Source organism: Coptis chinensis, chromosome 9 (genome assembly GCF_015680905.1).
Source record: "Coptis chinensis isolate HL-2020 chromosome 9, ASM1568090v1, whole genome shotgun sequence".
Taxonomy (NCBI): domain Eukaryota; kingdom Viridiplantae; phylum Streptophyta; class Magnoliopsida; order Ranunculales; family Ranunculaceae; genus Coptis; species Coptis chinensis.
This window is the reverse complement of record NC_141464.1, coordinates 82,681,638-82,697,908: the sequence shown is the minus strand read 5'-3', so window position 1 is coordinate 82,697,908 and position 16,271 is coordinate 82,681,638. Positions and strand designations below refer to the sequence as shown.

General features: G+C 36.0%; 2 long non-coding RNA genes across 4 annotated transcripts; one reads left to right on the top strand and one right to left on the bottom strand.

The window, feature by feature from the left end:
- Window positions 1-488: 488 nt before the first annotated feature.
- LOC147478779 (uncharacterized) lies at window positions 489-2,148 on the top strand. Of its 2 annotated transcripts, XR_015209058.1 has the most exons (4): window positions 501-585; window positions 864-959; window positions 1,049-1,120; window positions 1,708-2,148. It is a non-coding gene; the product is annotated as an uncharacterized LOC147478779 (long non-coding RNA). The 2 variants fall into 2 exon arrangements; XR_015209057.1 differs by having other exon boundaries at window positions 489-959.
- A 10,417-nt stretch (window positions 2,149-12,565) lies between these two features.
- Window positions 12,566-16,133, bottom strand: LOC147478778 (uncharacterized). 2 transcript variants are annotated; one of them, XR_015209052.1, is made up of 4 exons: window positions 16,091-16,133; window positions 13,622-13,712; window positions 13,370-13,516; window positions 12,566-12,889 (listed from the first exon to the last, which is right to left on the bottom strand). It is a non-coding gene; the product is annotated as an uncharacterized LOC147478778 (long non-coding RNA). The 2 variants fall into 2 exon arrangements; XR_015209051.1 differs by lacking the exon at window positions 16,091-16,133 and adding an exon at window positions 13,890-14,011.
- Between the last annotated feature and the right edge of the window lie 138 nt (window positions 16,134-16,271).

Genomic DNA, 16,271 nt, shown 5'->3' with positions numbered 1-16,271 from the left:
GACATTGAACGTGTCACGATTAATTAGCCACCAAATTTGTAGTTTACTGATTAAGATTCGGACACCAAGAATATTTGCTACATAATCTGTTCCTGGCATGGGATATTAAACCTTGGCTTCAGAAATATTCAACTTTTCTTCATAGAAACCTTATCTCAAAACTAAAATGCATCCAATTGGGATATAGAAAATTAGTGGCCTTCCTTTTTAACATTCTGTTTATTTAGCTGTTTTTTTTAGTAAATAATTATTTTATTTGTGTAGGATTACTAGCCCTTCTTTCTTTTTATTTATTATTATTATTATTTTGTATTTGCTCAAGTTCTCACTCTTGATCTGCAACGTATTTTCTTTTTGATTTTTGGCCTCTTTATTCTCTTGCAGTTCAATCAGTAGCTCAGTTTACCGGGATTAATTGGAATCACCGTCTTAATGATATCTACAGCTATTATCATTTGTCTAACTTTAACTTGAGTGGAATCATGATCATTGGATTGTTCATCTAAACAATACTGATCGTGAATTTGCAAATGCACTAGACATCTTTCATTATTGTGTGAAATTGCTAGCCAAGGTTGTTGGAAGGTAAAATGAGAGAAATAGGGTCATTTTAGTTTATCTTTAGTTGAATTTTGGCGTATATTAACGTATCCTGTTAATAACAGGGGTAGCTAAACAAAAAACTAATCGGGTGTATTAATATACGCAAATTATGGCAGCCATAATTGGTCCTTGTCAACAATGAAAATTGGAAAACTATTTTTTCATAGGGAAAATTGTCACTTTTCCCTTTGTCGTAGGGATCAATATTGCCAAGTATGTGATCCCTATGATTATGTTCTCTTGACCTTTTTTATCAGCAGAAAGGATGCAAAAAAATAAAGTTTACGCTGTTTGGTGGAAGATTCCGTTTGGATTTTGTGCTGCAATTGATGAGGATTCCGTAAATAAACTTAAAGGTTGGTAAATTCTTTGTTTCGGAATGAATTATACATGTGATAGTATGGAGTCTTATTTATGTACTTACTATAGAGATGCTCCTCTACAGCATTGCAGGATGTTCTAGTAGTGCTTCCGGATTATTCACTTGATATTAAGAGGAACTGCAAGTTTGGTGAGGGTAAGTCTGTTAACACCAATAATAGTTGTGTTCTATTTTTTTTCCTTAGGTTTTAATTTTTGATGTGGATCTTCAACTTGTTTTTATTTGAAAACTAGAAATCTAGAATGATTGAACACTAGTACAATGACTAGCCTATGCACAACTGGAGTTGGACATATCCTGCTGACCGAATTAGAATTTTTAGAAAATGATTAGAGTAATTCCTCTCAAGATTTCAAGAACCAAAGGTGGATAGTTAGAATAGCTCTTTAAACCCCCACAACCATAGGGGCATTACCATTCGTGGTTACTGCTAGACCACTCATCCACCCAACATGCATTTCCCCAAAACAATAATGAATTACTCTTACCACCACAACCACTTTCTTAGTAGAGCTTGGTTAAAAAAAACCAAGTTACGAAGACTCAAACCTTCATCTTCCATTCTTAGTAATAAAGTCTCTCCCAAATAGGACGAAATTTTGTGAGTAGCTCTAATGGGAGCGGCTCTATCCCTCCTATATATATATAGTTTTATGCTTAATGTTGTTTATATGTTTAGAGTTTTAACTGTCTTTAATCATCTTTAATCATCTTTCATGCAGTCCTTTTTGTTGAATCTCCATGGGGCGAGGTGCAACCATTTTCACGGCTATCTTATTCAAGCTATGGATATATCTGTGAGCCAGATGATCCGGTAAAACCTTTGAGGACACCGAGCAAAAAAAAAAAAAAACCTTTGAGTGAGATAGATGATCCGGTAAAACCTTTGAGGACACCGAGAAAAAAAAAACTTTGAGTGAGATACCACAAAGGTCGGGGGTTCAATGCCCAGTTAGCATTAATGAGTTACTGAAGCATGCTTGTGTTGATCAGAACTTTGTTTCATGTCTTTGAGTTACTAAAACATGCTTGTGTTGATCAGAACTTTGTTCCATGTCTTGTTTGGATTAAAAACAAGCTGTAGCTATGAGGCGTTACGCCAAAGACATGGATCAATTGGTATTGTAGTGATTTTACCTGAAGTTATGTAACTTTAAGAACTACGCATTGGTTTTTGTAAGGTTTTGCAAGAAACTAGCCATACTAAAAGATCGATCTGTTAGTATTATGGTACCTGTTTTTGCATCTCCATCATTGGATAGGCATAGGAATGTTGCACTCAACACGACTTGAAAGTAGTTAAATAGCTTCAAGATCCTCCCTCTCAAGTTCTATATTCAAAACTCAAAAGTGAGTTGGATGACAAAAACGAGCTTGTGTCTGTAATCAACGTACACCTACTTCTTCGGACTCTCTGTTTGTACTCGAAGCATTCCGTGGTTTTCTCTCACTGGAGCCAACACTAGGATTTCCTACACTAGACACATATTTTCTCTATAACTTGACTCATCTTCTTAACAGATTGAAGCTTCTGTCTTTTATTCGAAGGCTCCATTTTATGGTTGTGCTCGTCATGTAATTTTTACATAAGCCACTTGTTCCCACTCCTCCTCAATGATATACACGCTTTACAATCAGTTCTATAATCAACTTTACCCGAACTTGTACTTTCTCTGCTATGATCTTTCACTCCTTGGCGACGACGAGGATATTTCGTTAAAAGTGATTTAATTGGGCACTCATCAAATTGCATTGGGCAACACCCCCCCCCCCCCCAAAAAAAAGGAAATATTATAAATTTGCCATATTACAAGTTTGTCATGAAAGTCCAAGCCCAACGACCAATCGAACCAACCGGTCTTGCCATGTTGAAACCCCCGGGTCGTTTCAATGTATACTCAAACGGTCTTGCCATGTATATACTCAAACGGTTTCGTCATGTCGTTTAAGTGTACACTTAAACGGTCTCACCATGTATACACTCAAACGGTTTCGCCATGTTGTTTCAGTGTATACTCAAATGGTCTCGCCATGTCGTTTCAATATACAATCAAACGGTCTTTGCGTGTCGTTTGAGACAAAACTCTTGGGTTTTTAGCTAGACGATATGGCGGGATCGTTTAGACAGTCTCCAAGACGACATGGCTAGGTCATTTGGGAACTCTCTTAGGTGACATAGCCGAGTCGTTTAGACTAAAAAAATTAATAAATTCATTTTGTTTTTTGGTCACTTTCATATCCCTTTCCAAACACAAATTCCACTTTTGTGTCGGGATTGTCACATGCTACATCAATAGATTTGTCAATGCTAGAAAGTTCAAAACGAGATGATTTTCAATTTCAATTTTTGGAAAAAAAAAACTTTTCAAGTTCAAATTTTGGATTCCTTTGGTATGCTTTCTTAACTCGATCCAAGAACACTGTCCAAATAATGCATCCACCTTTCCAAATCGTTGCTAATTCACCAAAATTGAGATTCCAATCCTTTCAAGCTCATTGGAGAAGATGTTGTTGCTGGAAAAGATGAAGTTCGAAAAGGTTGTAACTGGTTTTCCGGTTTCTCTTTTTAGGTGGGGTTGTATTGGGCTATTGCTATTGCTATTGGACTTGGTTGTTGGGCTTGGGCTGGAGACTGCCCAATGCAATTTCGTAAGTGTCCAATACAAGACCCTTGGTTAATTTGGAATGGAGGAGAGAATAGAAACTGTTCAAATGGAATTGAATGTAGGGGACAAAACTAAAAATGACAAAATTCCTAAATAATGAACCAAAAAACCCACCCGCATTTCAAAAATACTCTCAAGGACAATAGTTGACTTTTGTCCGAAAAAGACAATAGTGCCCTGGTATACACAGGTGTCGGTGCATACAATATCCGAAAAGATAATAGTATGCACAGACATCAATGCATACCAAACATTACAAAGAAAATGTTATGCACAAGTGTCAGTGCATACTACCTCTTGGTATGCAAAGTATGCACAAACGTCAATGCATACCAAACATCATAAAGAAAATGGTATGCACAAGTGTCAGTGTATACTACCTCTTGGTATACGAGGTATGCATAGACGTTAGTGCATACCAAACATCACAAAGAAAATTGTATGCACAAGTGTCTGTGCATACAGTGCATACCACTTCTTGGTATGCAAAGCATGTACAGACGTCAGTGCATACCAAACATAGAAGGGTAAAATTGGAAAGAGTAAAAAATAAAAAAGTCAAATATGTCCTTATTAATAATTAAAACATGAAATCTGGTTTTTCTAGTAGTTATAAGCCAAAAAATGTCCTTATCAATGGTTTCAAAATCCAGCTATCCTAGACTATGATTAAAATTTGAAATTGAGCCTTTTGGATTATTTCTTGTTGAATATATTGGGCTATAGATTTGTCAGTCGTATTCATTCACGTGAATTGCATGCCTTCCTATTTGTTTTAACTTTTCGTTTTAGTTTCTCGATTATTTCCATTTTCTTTTTATTATTTGGAAACGAAAAAATCTTTAGTGACGAAACCAGTTCGCTGACTTCTCTAATCTAACTTTTAGTATCATGAGTCTTTATGGTCGAAACTCGCGGGATTCCTACTCTTGCAAAAAGTGTAGGGAATAAATAGGAAGGAGGTGGTTTATAATAGTGTGGGGAGGTGTTACAAAATAATGGAATAGGAAAGAGGTGGCTTACATTAGCCCAAGGAGTGGGCAGGAGGTATTGCTAACAGTACGTTTGGCGATATTGAGAATTCTCATCTTAACCGAAATTGGTGGGTTTTCTTATTCTCATGTGTGTTTGGTTGCAAATAACTGATGAAAATTAGAATTCTAACAAGACTTAGATTCTTACTTTGGTGAGAATTCTCACCGAAAACCATGTTAATTGGGATTCTCATGTAGTTAAAGATAGTTAATTTCTTAAATATAGTTAAACAAAGAAGTGCACCTTTAGAAAGAGGAGTTTGTAATATAGTGATCCTAAAATATAGAAGAGTTTTAAAGAACCTTATTTAATTAAATGACAAATGTACATATTTTCTAATGGACTAAGAGAATTCTCATGGACAACCAAACGACTCTATTTCTCACATTATCATTGAGAATTCAATTCTCTAGAATTCTCACTAGAATTATAATTCCTGTTTCCACCGTACTCTAAATAAAAATGAGGAGTGGAGCGATATAATTGGGATGTGTTTGAGTAGACCTGTGAATAATAACTGCAGCAGTAGTCATGACTCATGATGGCACTCCACGTGAGTGAAGAGACGATTGGGCTGCTTCAACTGTGTGCAAATGAAGGCATGTTTTGAAGAGATGCCGGTATGAGTACGTGTTGAAGGTATATCTACATGCTCTTAGATTTATTACAAAAACTAATTATAACATTGTTTCTTAGTGTTATACAAAACTAACTGGAAATTTTAGGAAAAATACTACATCCATCAACACAACTACATATCAAATTTCCAGAGTTGAACTTCAACACATAAAAGAGTGATATAGACATATTAGTATGTTCATGTGTTGCGCATAAATACGAATATCAGACTAGAACACAGTCCACAGACATATATTTTACTAAGTCAAAACACTTGTTGTAGACAAGCAGAGCACCCCCTAGTAGAAGGGCACCAAGAGTAACGGCCCAAATCAACAGGCCAGTGGTACCTGGATTGCAATAGGAAATGTACATTAGACTAAGTGTGAAATGTAACACTAAAGAAAGAAAAAATGGGTTTCCCATATAATTTTTTGTCTTTTAGCATGAAAGCACAAAAGAACTCTACTGTGAAGGAATTTAGAGCATCTCTAGGTGGTGGTAGCATACTCTTCAAATTTGAAGAATGCTACCACAGAATCTGATAGCAAATTTCGACCAACTCTAGGTGGTCGCAAATTCGATGATGCAAAATTCATCATTGGGGACCCACCTGCCCGACATTAATCGGCGGCGCCCATGTATCAAGCATCGTAGCGCCAAGATACTAATGTCGCGTGCTATGTTTTTTATTTAATGTCGCTACGACGGTCGGACTTTTGTCATTTTACAAATTTTTTTCAACTAAGTCACTCTAGTTAGTAGGAAAAAAATGAGTTAAAACGACGAATCCGTCTATAATAACCAAACACGATGGAGTGGTGGCGGTGAGGAAGAAGAAAACGATTGCATACGTTTGGGATAATCCCAGTGGTGATCTAGATGATGAACCAATCACTTCCGAGTCAAATCAAGGAGTCGAGGTCGACGATCCATTCACGCTTCAATATTAGCAAAAGTCGATTTTGAATTTCCTGCGGATGCTATTGATTTCAGACCATCTTAGGCGGTGTCTAAGAGGTTTCATGATAGGCATGTCTCAAGAGTTGTTCTTGAACAACGGTATGTATTTTAATTTCATAAATTAGTAGTAGTAGTAGTTAATTTTAGTAGTTCAATACATTATATTTTATTTTTATTTTTTAATTTTAGTTTCATTTTCGCATTACATCGAGAGATGTGTTATGTATCGGGTTGATTGCACTCCACGCTTGCGCTTAGGGCGTGGTGGGATGATATTAAGAAAGTCGGTGCACTTAACCATGTTAGAGATGCAATTTTAGCGACTCCTTTGCTCATTTAGTTGACATCCCTTACAATAAGACCGACATTGAGGGGAGTTATTAATGGTTTAGTTGAGAGATGGTGGGATAGTACACATACTTTTCACTTCCCTCGGGGAGAGTTGGGCTTCACTCCATTAGATTTTTGCATGATATCTGGTTTGAGTATAGGATTAGGTAATCCGTTGAGATGTAATTTGAATTCGAGTTGTGCCCAAATGTCGACTTTCTTCCCTTGTTCGACCCGAGGAGTCATATGACGATCTTTGGTGTTAGGATTTCTGGTATCAAAGCTGCATACATTACACCGTTGACTAGAACTGCACGAGGCATTCTCCCAGGGCTTATTTGGAGTATTGGAAAAGGGGACAAGGTGAAAGCTATGAAACAACCTTGGCTTCTTCAAAACAATGCCCCTATAACACTGCAAGAAATGCTGCCTACCAGACCTGAGCTGGAGGATCTAAGAGTAAGAGACCTGATGCTAAGGGATGGGTCAAGTTGGGACTATCAAAAGGTGGCGGCTCTATTTCCACCAGAGATAGTGAATATCAAAAGAAATTATGGTAAGAAAGAGGAGCTAGTAATCCTACATAAATAAATAAGAGATTGACCCGTCTATTGCAAACTAGAACATTTATTTGAACCAATGTATTTATAGTTTTCCATCCATTGCAAGAATTTTATGGTATCAACCACAAACTGAAGAGAATAGATCCACTGTGGTACATATCTAGTGCCGTAAACGTGTAGCGTTGTCTTTTTTGAAGTACAAAATTTTGACAAAATATCGTGTCTTTAAGACTTCGTGAGGTTATGGACCAACTCTATCTTACTGGAATATCCCAAAAAGGTGTTGGGAAAATGTCAGAAATTATAGATTTTTTCACTGTCAAAATTTTAACAAGCAAGTGGAAAATTTCTTAGACTATACAATCATTCTAATTGTGTAACTTATATAATTGACCGTAAGACCTCTAGGGTCTATGCTTCCACCATTTTGCCATCGTCATCTCCCAAGTCATCGCATAACATCCGGAGAAATCCCAGTCCTCCATACTCTATACATCCATCATTTTGCTCTTCATATGTATTTTACTTCTATCTTTTTATGTAGTGTGCTCGGTCTGATTTCAAATTTGAGAATGAATAGTTAGGGATAGGGCTGGAAATGGTACGGGATTCAACCCGAATCATACCATATCCGAATCCATTTTAACGGATGTGGTTTATATATTTGTGATTAGAATCTGACCCGAATATCTGAAAACCGGAATCATTTTAACAAAATTTATATTTTGATACCTAAAAATTAATTTATATCTTACATTTATATATGAAAATCATTAAAATAGTATATTTTTTGGATGTGGATATCCGAAATCCGACCCGAATCCGGATAGATCCAAATATAGTAAAGAGTTTTGAATGATAATCCGACTTGAACCCGCTCCATTTCCAGCCCTAGTTGGGGACCTTTAAGTTGGATATGTTTAATAAACCAAAGTCCATCTCATATCAAAGAAGCATTTTGACCATATTTGACCGAATTCGAAGTGTTGGAGAAGTGTTACAGGCTTCTCTCGGTTAAAAATACTAGAAATTTATTTAGCTTGTCCTTGATGATTTAAAAATACTTATATGGCTATAGACATTAGTGTATGTAAAAAGGATATCGTGAGAGCTACATGGCTATAGACATTAGTGTATATAAAAATACTTATCTCATTGTATGGTGATTACCCTAGTATCATTAAAAGTCTCCATAAAATTGTTGTGTTTGTTCTTGATATTCTCACGCCAATCCTTGTGGCTGCAAGGGTGACTGTTGAATTGAAATACATGGTCTTCAATTAAACACTTACAATATGCTAAGTGGTATTTAGAGCCTAAGTTTCTCTTGGTCTAGTGGCTTCTAATGGTGATGGGGGATACTTCTGACGTGGCTCTTGTAGAATTCTTGACGTGGTTGAGCGGTCAAATTTAGGCTTTAGTGGTAAGTTTAACCAACCTGACAACGACGGATTTGCGATTACCTTAAATTGGTGTCAATCTTGGAGTTAGTAGTACTGAAAGACTGCAACATATGAAAAAAAATTTAGTATTGGGGAACGGTGAGATGATTATTATGGAGAGAAGGGGTGGGATTTCAAAAGTGAGCATGGAGCTACTCTGTTTTAATTGCCAACTTCACATGAAAAAAGAAATCCTTCATTGGGAGTACAAAAGTTCATAATTTATGGAAATTCATGTGAGAAAAAAGCGAAAATGTAGCCTACAAGTTGACGGCTTCGGCTTGGTGGGATTAATTTCAAGATTCTCTTACTCGTGTAGGTAAACCATCATTTTGATCATGGATGAAAAGGGAAGTATTGCGTGGTAGATATTCACAATATCATAATTATCGACAAAGGTTATCACATGGTGGATGAGTTTACTACTGAATTTCATAAATTGGCTTCAGACCTTACTGAGTCAAATTTGCAGCAAGTGTCATGGCTTATTAGTGGGACTGCAGTTCAATATTCCTTATTGAATCACCTTGTAGACATACCTTGAGTGAGGTTGTTCGACTAGTTTTAAGGGCTGAAGCCATGATAGAGAGGTCCTAGCCTTAATTGAACATATGCAACACCCGTTCAATCCAAGTTTGATTGAAATCCTGGCCTTAACAGACCATACAAGTCACCCACTCAATCTGAGCTTGAACCTACTACTAAGAACACCACTACGTTCCATCAATGACTAGGAAAAACACCCATGCATAAATCCTCTACTACACCAACCCAACCTAGCCCAATCTTCCAACCAAATTTACATTGGTCGCTAGTACTTCAAAATCAACAAACACTTCTACTAATTCATATTCTCCAACGTACAATGACTCAATGATAATTGATAGACGTGGACAGCCAGGGCTTGATGAAACTGTTGTCCCCGAAGAGCCCAGATAATGTTCACCACTCATAATGAAGAACCTGAATTGGATGATGATGAGTTTGAACAAGAAGAGAAAGTATAATGATGTTACACTTGCCAATTTGCGAAGGGATTTTGCAAATTGACATCACCTTCAATTCCAGATGGCCCTTTGGCAGACGTTTCCACGGAGTTTGTGCTAGGCCATCCAAGGACTCATCAGGGATTCTATTTATGTGGCGGTTGATAGATTTTCTCAAATAACTCATTTCATTCTCTGCATAAAGACTTTAGAAGCTTCCCACGTTTGCACACTTGTTCTTCATACTTCTAGAGACGTTGTCTGTTTACATGGCGTTTCAAAGTCTAGTGCTTTTGACTGAGATACTAAGTTTTTGAGTCACTTTTGACAATAGTGGAAGAGATTTGCACCAGTCTCAAATATAGTACATATCATCGCAAAAAGATGTCAAAATGAGGTAGTGAGTAGGTCCTTGGAGAACTTATTACAGTCAATTTCAAGAGGGAAACCAAAGCAATAAGATTTAGCACTTGCTCAAGTTGAGTTCACTTATAAGTTATAACAATGTTGTTAATTGCTCCACAGTGAAGTCTCCATTCCGATTAGTGTACCGCAGTACGAAAACACATTGATTTGGTTAGTTTGACTAAAGATCCAAGACTCATTGATTTTGTTTATCATATGGTTGAAAAGATTGTATGACTTCATAAAGAAATAGAGAAGTGATAGCAACTCAGAACAACACCGTTGTAGACAAAGATTGGTATATTTACTATTCTGAAATAGATCGATGACCATGCATATGTATTTGATTTTCCAGCGGATCCATATCTAAGAGCTTGAATGTCAAAGACCTTTATCAGCACTGTTGTGATTAAAAAAAATTCCCTTCATTTGACTTGGGGCGACTCTTTTTAAAATTAGGAGACTAGTGTTGAATAAGAATGACTTCTTCCCGAATTTAGTTATTGTCAGAAAGATTTAAGAAATTAGTTATGATAAGCTACTAGATCTTGTTAAAACAATTGGAATTGGGCAGCTATTAGATATTGTTAAAACACTGGATTTGTGACTATTGCAAAAGAGTGTTGATCTTGGAGTTCGCAGAGAAGAATGAATGATAATGTGGTGCAACATATGACAATGATTATAGTGATGAAGAATTGGAGAATTTGGCAGAAGTTTTGAGGAATCAGCGATATAGATGAATATTATGGAATATGGAGAAAAATGGGAGTGAACTTAAAATGAAGATGGAGCTGCCCTCTTTTAATGGCGAACTTCACATAGAAGATATCCTTGATCGGTTGTCAGAAGTTATTTATTTGATTTTTTAAAATTCTTGTTGAGAAAAAAGTGAAGTATGTTGCCTACAAGTAAGTTGAAGACTAGTGCTTCAACACGGTATGATGAAATTTAACTTTCTCGTACGTAGGGAAACTTCCTGTTAGAACATGAAATAAATGATGCGTGGTAGATACTTACCTATTGATTCACACTATACCATAATTGTTGACAAGGTTATCGCATGGTAGACGAGTATACTACTTAATTTTATAGATTGGCTTCGTGCAAGGACCACTCAACAAACAAGAATGTTTATTAGTTGTCCTTCAAAAGACAAACTTTGTGAAAACTTTTCTTGATTGGTTGTCTGAACCAACTAGAAAAGTTATTTGAATTCATGCAAACTCCTCATGAGAAGAGAGAAGTGTGTTGCTTAGAAGTCTGGTGCTTCAGCATTTTGGGATTAAATTCAACATTCTCGTATTGTGTGTGGGAAAACCTTCTGTTAGAACATAGATAAAAATGAAACCGATGGTATGTAGTTGATACTTACCCATTGATTATGATCAAGTCTTATTCTCATAATACCATAATTTTATTTTATTTTTTTATTTTTTTCGTTAAAACACAATACCATAATTGGCGACAAGGTTAATGCTCAACTGATGAGTATTCCACTGAATTTTGAAGTTTGGCTTCACACAATTACCTTATTAGGTTAGATTTGCAACAAGCATCAAGGTTTATTAGCGAATTGAAGTTTAGTCTTGCTTTGCAATACATACCTTGAGTTTAGTGATTTTGTTCAACTAGCTTAGGGCCTTAGACCATGATAACCATCAAACCAAAATCGTAGACTCAATAGACCATATACACCATATATACACCAGCCACTCAATCTAACTTTGACCGAAATCTTGGCCTTTGAGCAGTGGAAATAAATACCTTGATTGATTTTGGAGCAAGATTATATGGAGAGCATGTAAACTCTCAGCCTAAGCGAGTTTGTGGTTTTAAAATGGAAGTGGTCTGAAGAGCCAAACATGTTCCAGATGTGTATGGACTCGGAATTAGTTTTTGAAGATTCTTGAAAGGCTAAATGGAGCTATTCAACGAAGGGTTTATCTCCTACCCAAAATATAAACCCATGTGATTGGGAGGTGAGGTTTGGCCATCAACTATGGTCATTGTGACCATAGTTTACAATAATCACCTCTTGTTACAAAGAGCCCTCAGTAGTTTATCTCCACAACTACCGACCTAAAAGATCTTGATTAATAGGTACCAATCTTCGGATATCATGACCATCGTCCGTCTAAACAACTTTTTCTTTTTTCCTTAGTTTGACCCTCATGAGGATAAGGATATCAATAGAGCGTTTTTAAGTTCATGCATCCAGATGCAACCACCTAAATTGTTTGTTAGGAGATTGAGCGTGGTGAAGGAAATTAGATGAAGGAGTGGGAAAGAGCAAATTTCTTTGTTGAAGAATTTAAAAGAAAGAGTGGGAGAGAGCAAATGATTACAATGAACCTCCAAAAGGAACAAAGCCATGTTACATGGACAAACCACACTTTAAAAATTATCAGTGTCAATCTGTAACAAACACATACCACTTCCAGAAACTACAAGTGAACATAATGCTACATTCATAGAAATAATGAAATTAGCAATTCTGCTGAAATATTAGTATTGATGGTGAAAGGCCTCAATGCAAACAGAGAGGTCTCCAGTGCATTTCGTTTTAATATGGAACAAGATAACCTCCCTATACAACTTTACTTCTAGTATATTACAATGATTTCATCAAATGTCGATTCTTGTGAAATGACAAATTATAGATTTAGAGATCCACATATTAACAAAAATAAGCAAGCAACTGAACCGAGTTGAAATATGGTTACCTCCTCGTGTTCCAGAATATGAGCAAGAGGTAAGATGACCTGATCAATCAGCAAGTATTGCACAAGTTCAAGCTTTCAGGGATGCAGAAGCGTAAACATCAACTCCAGTATTGGTCCCACTCAGAACGGTGCTCCCTCAGAAATCAAACAAACTATGCAGATGTGACATCCTACAAGCTCACATACGGGTAGGAAAGCATAAAGCGAAGGTGATGTGGGAGACGTGTATAAGAGTGTAGTGTGGCAAGAAGAGTGAAGTGCCCTCACATAACATCAGAGGAAAAAAAAAAGTAAAAACGCATCATCCATCCTCCATCACATTTGAAATATGAATGAAACGGGATTTTGGAAATTTGGCCAGTAAACCCTATGGTTTTACGATAGACATCAAAGCCATTTTAAAACCTACAAACAGGCTTGTTTAATTCACTTAACAATTTCTGTCGCTGTTTGTTTAACCTACTCCCCTTTAATTAGCCAAAGACTGAAAAATCTTTTGACAATTATGTATAACATAACGAATTTTCAAAAGAGTAGTACCATGGGCATGCACATTAGCATGAGCAAATATACCATTTATACAGAAAGACTACCATTTATACCATCTTTGTCTAAGAATAACAAGGACAGCTTGGGTCTCAGGGCTGTACCTGTAGCAGCATTGAAACTTTCACAGACAATACTCTGCCTCTTATATTCCAAGAGTTGACCAATAAGTTTGTTAGGGGAAGAGATTATGGCAACTGTATCATCTTCCACTATCGCAACCCAGACCATTAACAGTGTCAACGAAGCCCCTGCATTTTTGCATTAAAAGGAAAGCAAAAACAGAACACTATAAAGTAAAAAGTAAAAAACATATGCAATTTAGTGATGGTGGCTCCAGCTTCACATTGGCTTACTAAATATCCGCAATACAGTAGCTTGACGACGTTCATCATACTGAATATCTCCACTCATCTCTTGTGCAATCTTCTTTATGCATCGCAAAACCTACATATAAAGATCAATCAGATTATTAATCTAATACTGTAACTAAAATGAGCATGTGTAAGCAACTTGTACAAAATTCTCCCTCTATACTGCATGCATTGAGTACAATGTGTATCCCCTAGCTGTACCATAAAAAGTGTCCCTTCAGAACATAAAGGACTTTGTGTATGTGCTTACTTGCAGACCCATTTGGAGCACAAATCAGTGGGTCATCCATAAGTGGGTCATTTTACAAAAATAACGATATTTTAAACACCATTTTACACAAAGACCGAGATTTTGCACCCTGAAAATCCCTAAACTTTTGTTATAAATAGAAAACATCCCCCAATTGGGTTCTTGCTTGCTACACCAAACAACAGAAAGGAAAAATAGAAGAAGAGTAACTGCAAGCAAAATCAAGATGGTATTCAAGAATATCTTCACCCAAAAAGGTAAAATACTAGTATTAATCTGTCTAATTTCATTTCAGTTATCAACTCTTTATTTCTTATTTCATTTCCTTACATTGTCAAGGTCAAAGAAATATGAAAAAAGATATAGATTTTCCATGCAAAAAGTGTTCTCTCATGTTTGATCACCTTACTGAGTTGGCCGAACATGATAAAATATGTGAAAGTTGAAAGCTAGAAAGGAAAAGGAAGAGGAGGAGAAGAAAAGAAAGAAGAAAAATAAGAAGCTTGGAGAAAAGAAACCACGGGACAAGTATTCGGGGAAACCGAAAAAAGGAGGAAAGAAATAAGGTAAGAAGAAGAAGAAAGAAGGTAAGTGATGAATTAATTTGGAGAGTGACAGACTTTTTATGTTTGATATGTGGATTTGGTTGAGAGATTTATTGGTGGTTATGTGAATTTGTCTAGTTAAATTTGTTGATGGATTATTTGGATGATTTTGTTGATGGATTAATTTGTTGAAGGATTAATATGGTTAAATTTTCTGATGGATTAATCTGTGGTTTAAATTGCTCCATTTAGTTATTTTGGTTGTTTATCCTGTTATTTAGTTATTTTGGTTGTTTATCCTGTTTAAATGTGTATTGTGGGGTTGTTTGTTTGTTTAAAATATGTTTTGTGCTTCTTCTTATAGAGACATCAGGTAGCTAGGGATATTAGATTAGGAAGCTAGAGGATTGCTACGGTTGACAGAAAGATTGTATGAAAGTTATGCGACGGAACATTGTATGAAAGAAAGCCAATAACAAAAATCAAAAGAATTATTTGTATGGGCGTCTGGGGTGGGGTCAACCCGTGCTGCTCAGAGGCTTAAGCCTCATTGCACCTCAAAACCTTCTTATAATACTTGTGAAGTCGTGATGCTTAAAATGGCGCTGCCAAAGGCTTAAGCTCCAGTGTTTTCTTTTTCTTTAACCATGTAATCACTTAAAATGTGTCTTCCAATGAGAACTTTCAGTGGGACTTTTATTGAATCCAAAAGAACCTAATGTAACTTGGACACTTTATATTCTCAAATAAATCCGTCTTATTTTTAAAAAATCCGTGTCAGACACTCTTACACATTGTGCCTAAAGGGTTTCTTCTACACTAAAAGCCTAAGAAAAAAAATCAATTGACATAGTTACAACTCCATGAACCCAAGAATTAGTTTTGCAATAACTAAGAACCTGAATAAATAAATATCACGGTCTCTATGAGTAACTTAACAGTTAACACTACTTTGATGATCTTTCTGTCAACCGTAGCAATCCTCTAGCTTCCTAATCTAATATCCCTAGCTACCTGATGTCTCTATAAGAAGAAGCACAAAACATATTTTAAACAAACAACCAACCCCACAATACACATTTAAACAGGATAAACAACCAAAATAACTAAATGGAGCAATTTAAACCACAGATTAATCCATCAGAAAATTTAACCATATTAATCCTTCAACAAATTTAGGCATATTAATCCACCAACAAAATCATCCAAATAATCCATCAACAAATTTAACTAGACAAATTCACATAACCACCAATAAATCTCTCAACCAAATCCACATATCAAACATAAAAAGTCTGTCACTCTCCAAATTAATTCATCACTTACCTTCTTTCTTCTTCTTCTTACCTTATTTCTTTCCTCCTTTTTTCGGTTTCCCCGAATACTTGTCCCGTGGTTTCTTTTCTCCAAGCTTCTTATTTTTCTTCTTTCTTTTCTTCTCCTCCTCTTCCTTTTCCTTTCTAGCTTTCAACTTTCACATATTTTATCATGTTCGGCCAACTCAGTAAGGTGATCAAACATGAGAGAACACTTTTTGCATGGAAAATCTATCTCTTTTTTCATATTTCTTTGACCTTGACAATGTAAGGAAATGAAATAAGAAATAAAGAGTTGATAACTGAAATGAAATTAGACAGATTAATACTAGTATTTTACCTTTTTGGGTGAAGATATTCTTGAATACCATCTTGATTTTGCTTGCAGTTACTCTTCTTCTATTTTTATTTTTCTGTTGTTTGTTGTAGCAAGCAAGAACCCAATTGGGGATGTTTTCTATTTATAACAAAAGTTTAGGGATTTTCAGGGTGCAAAATCTCGGTCTTTGTGTAAAATGGTG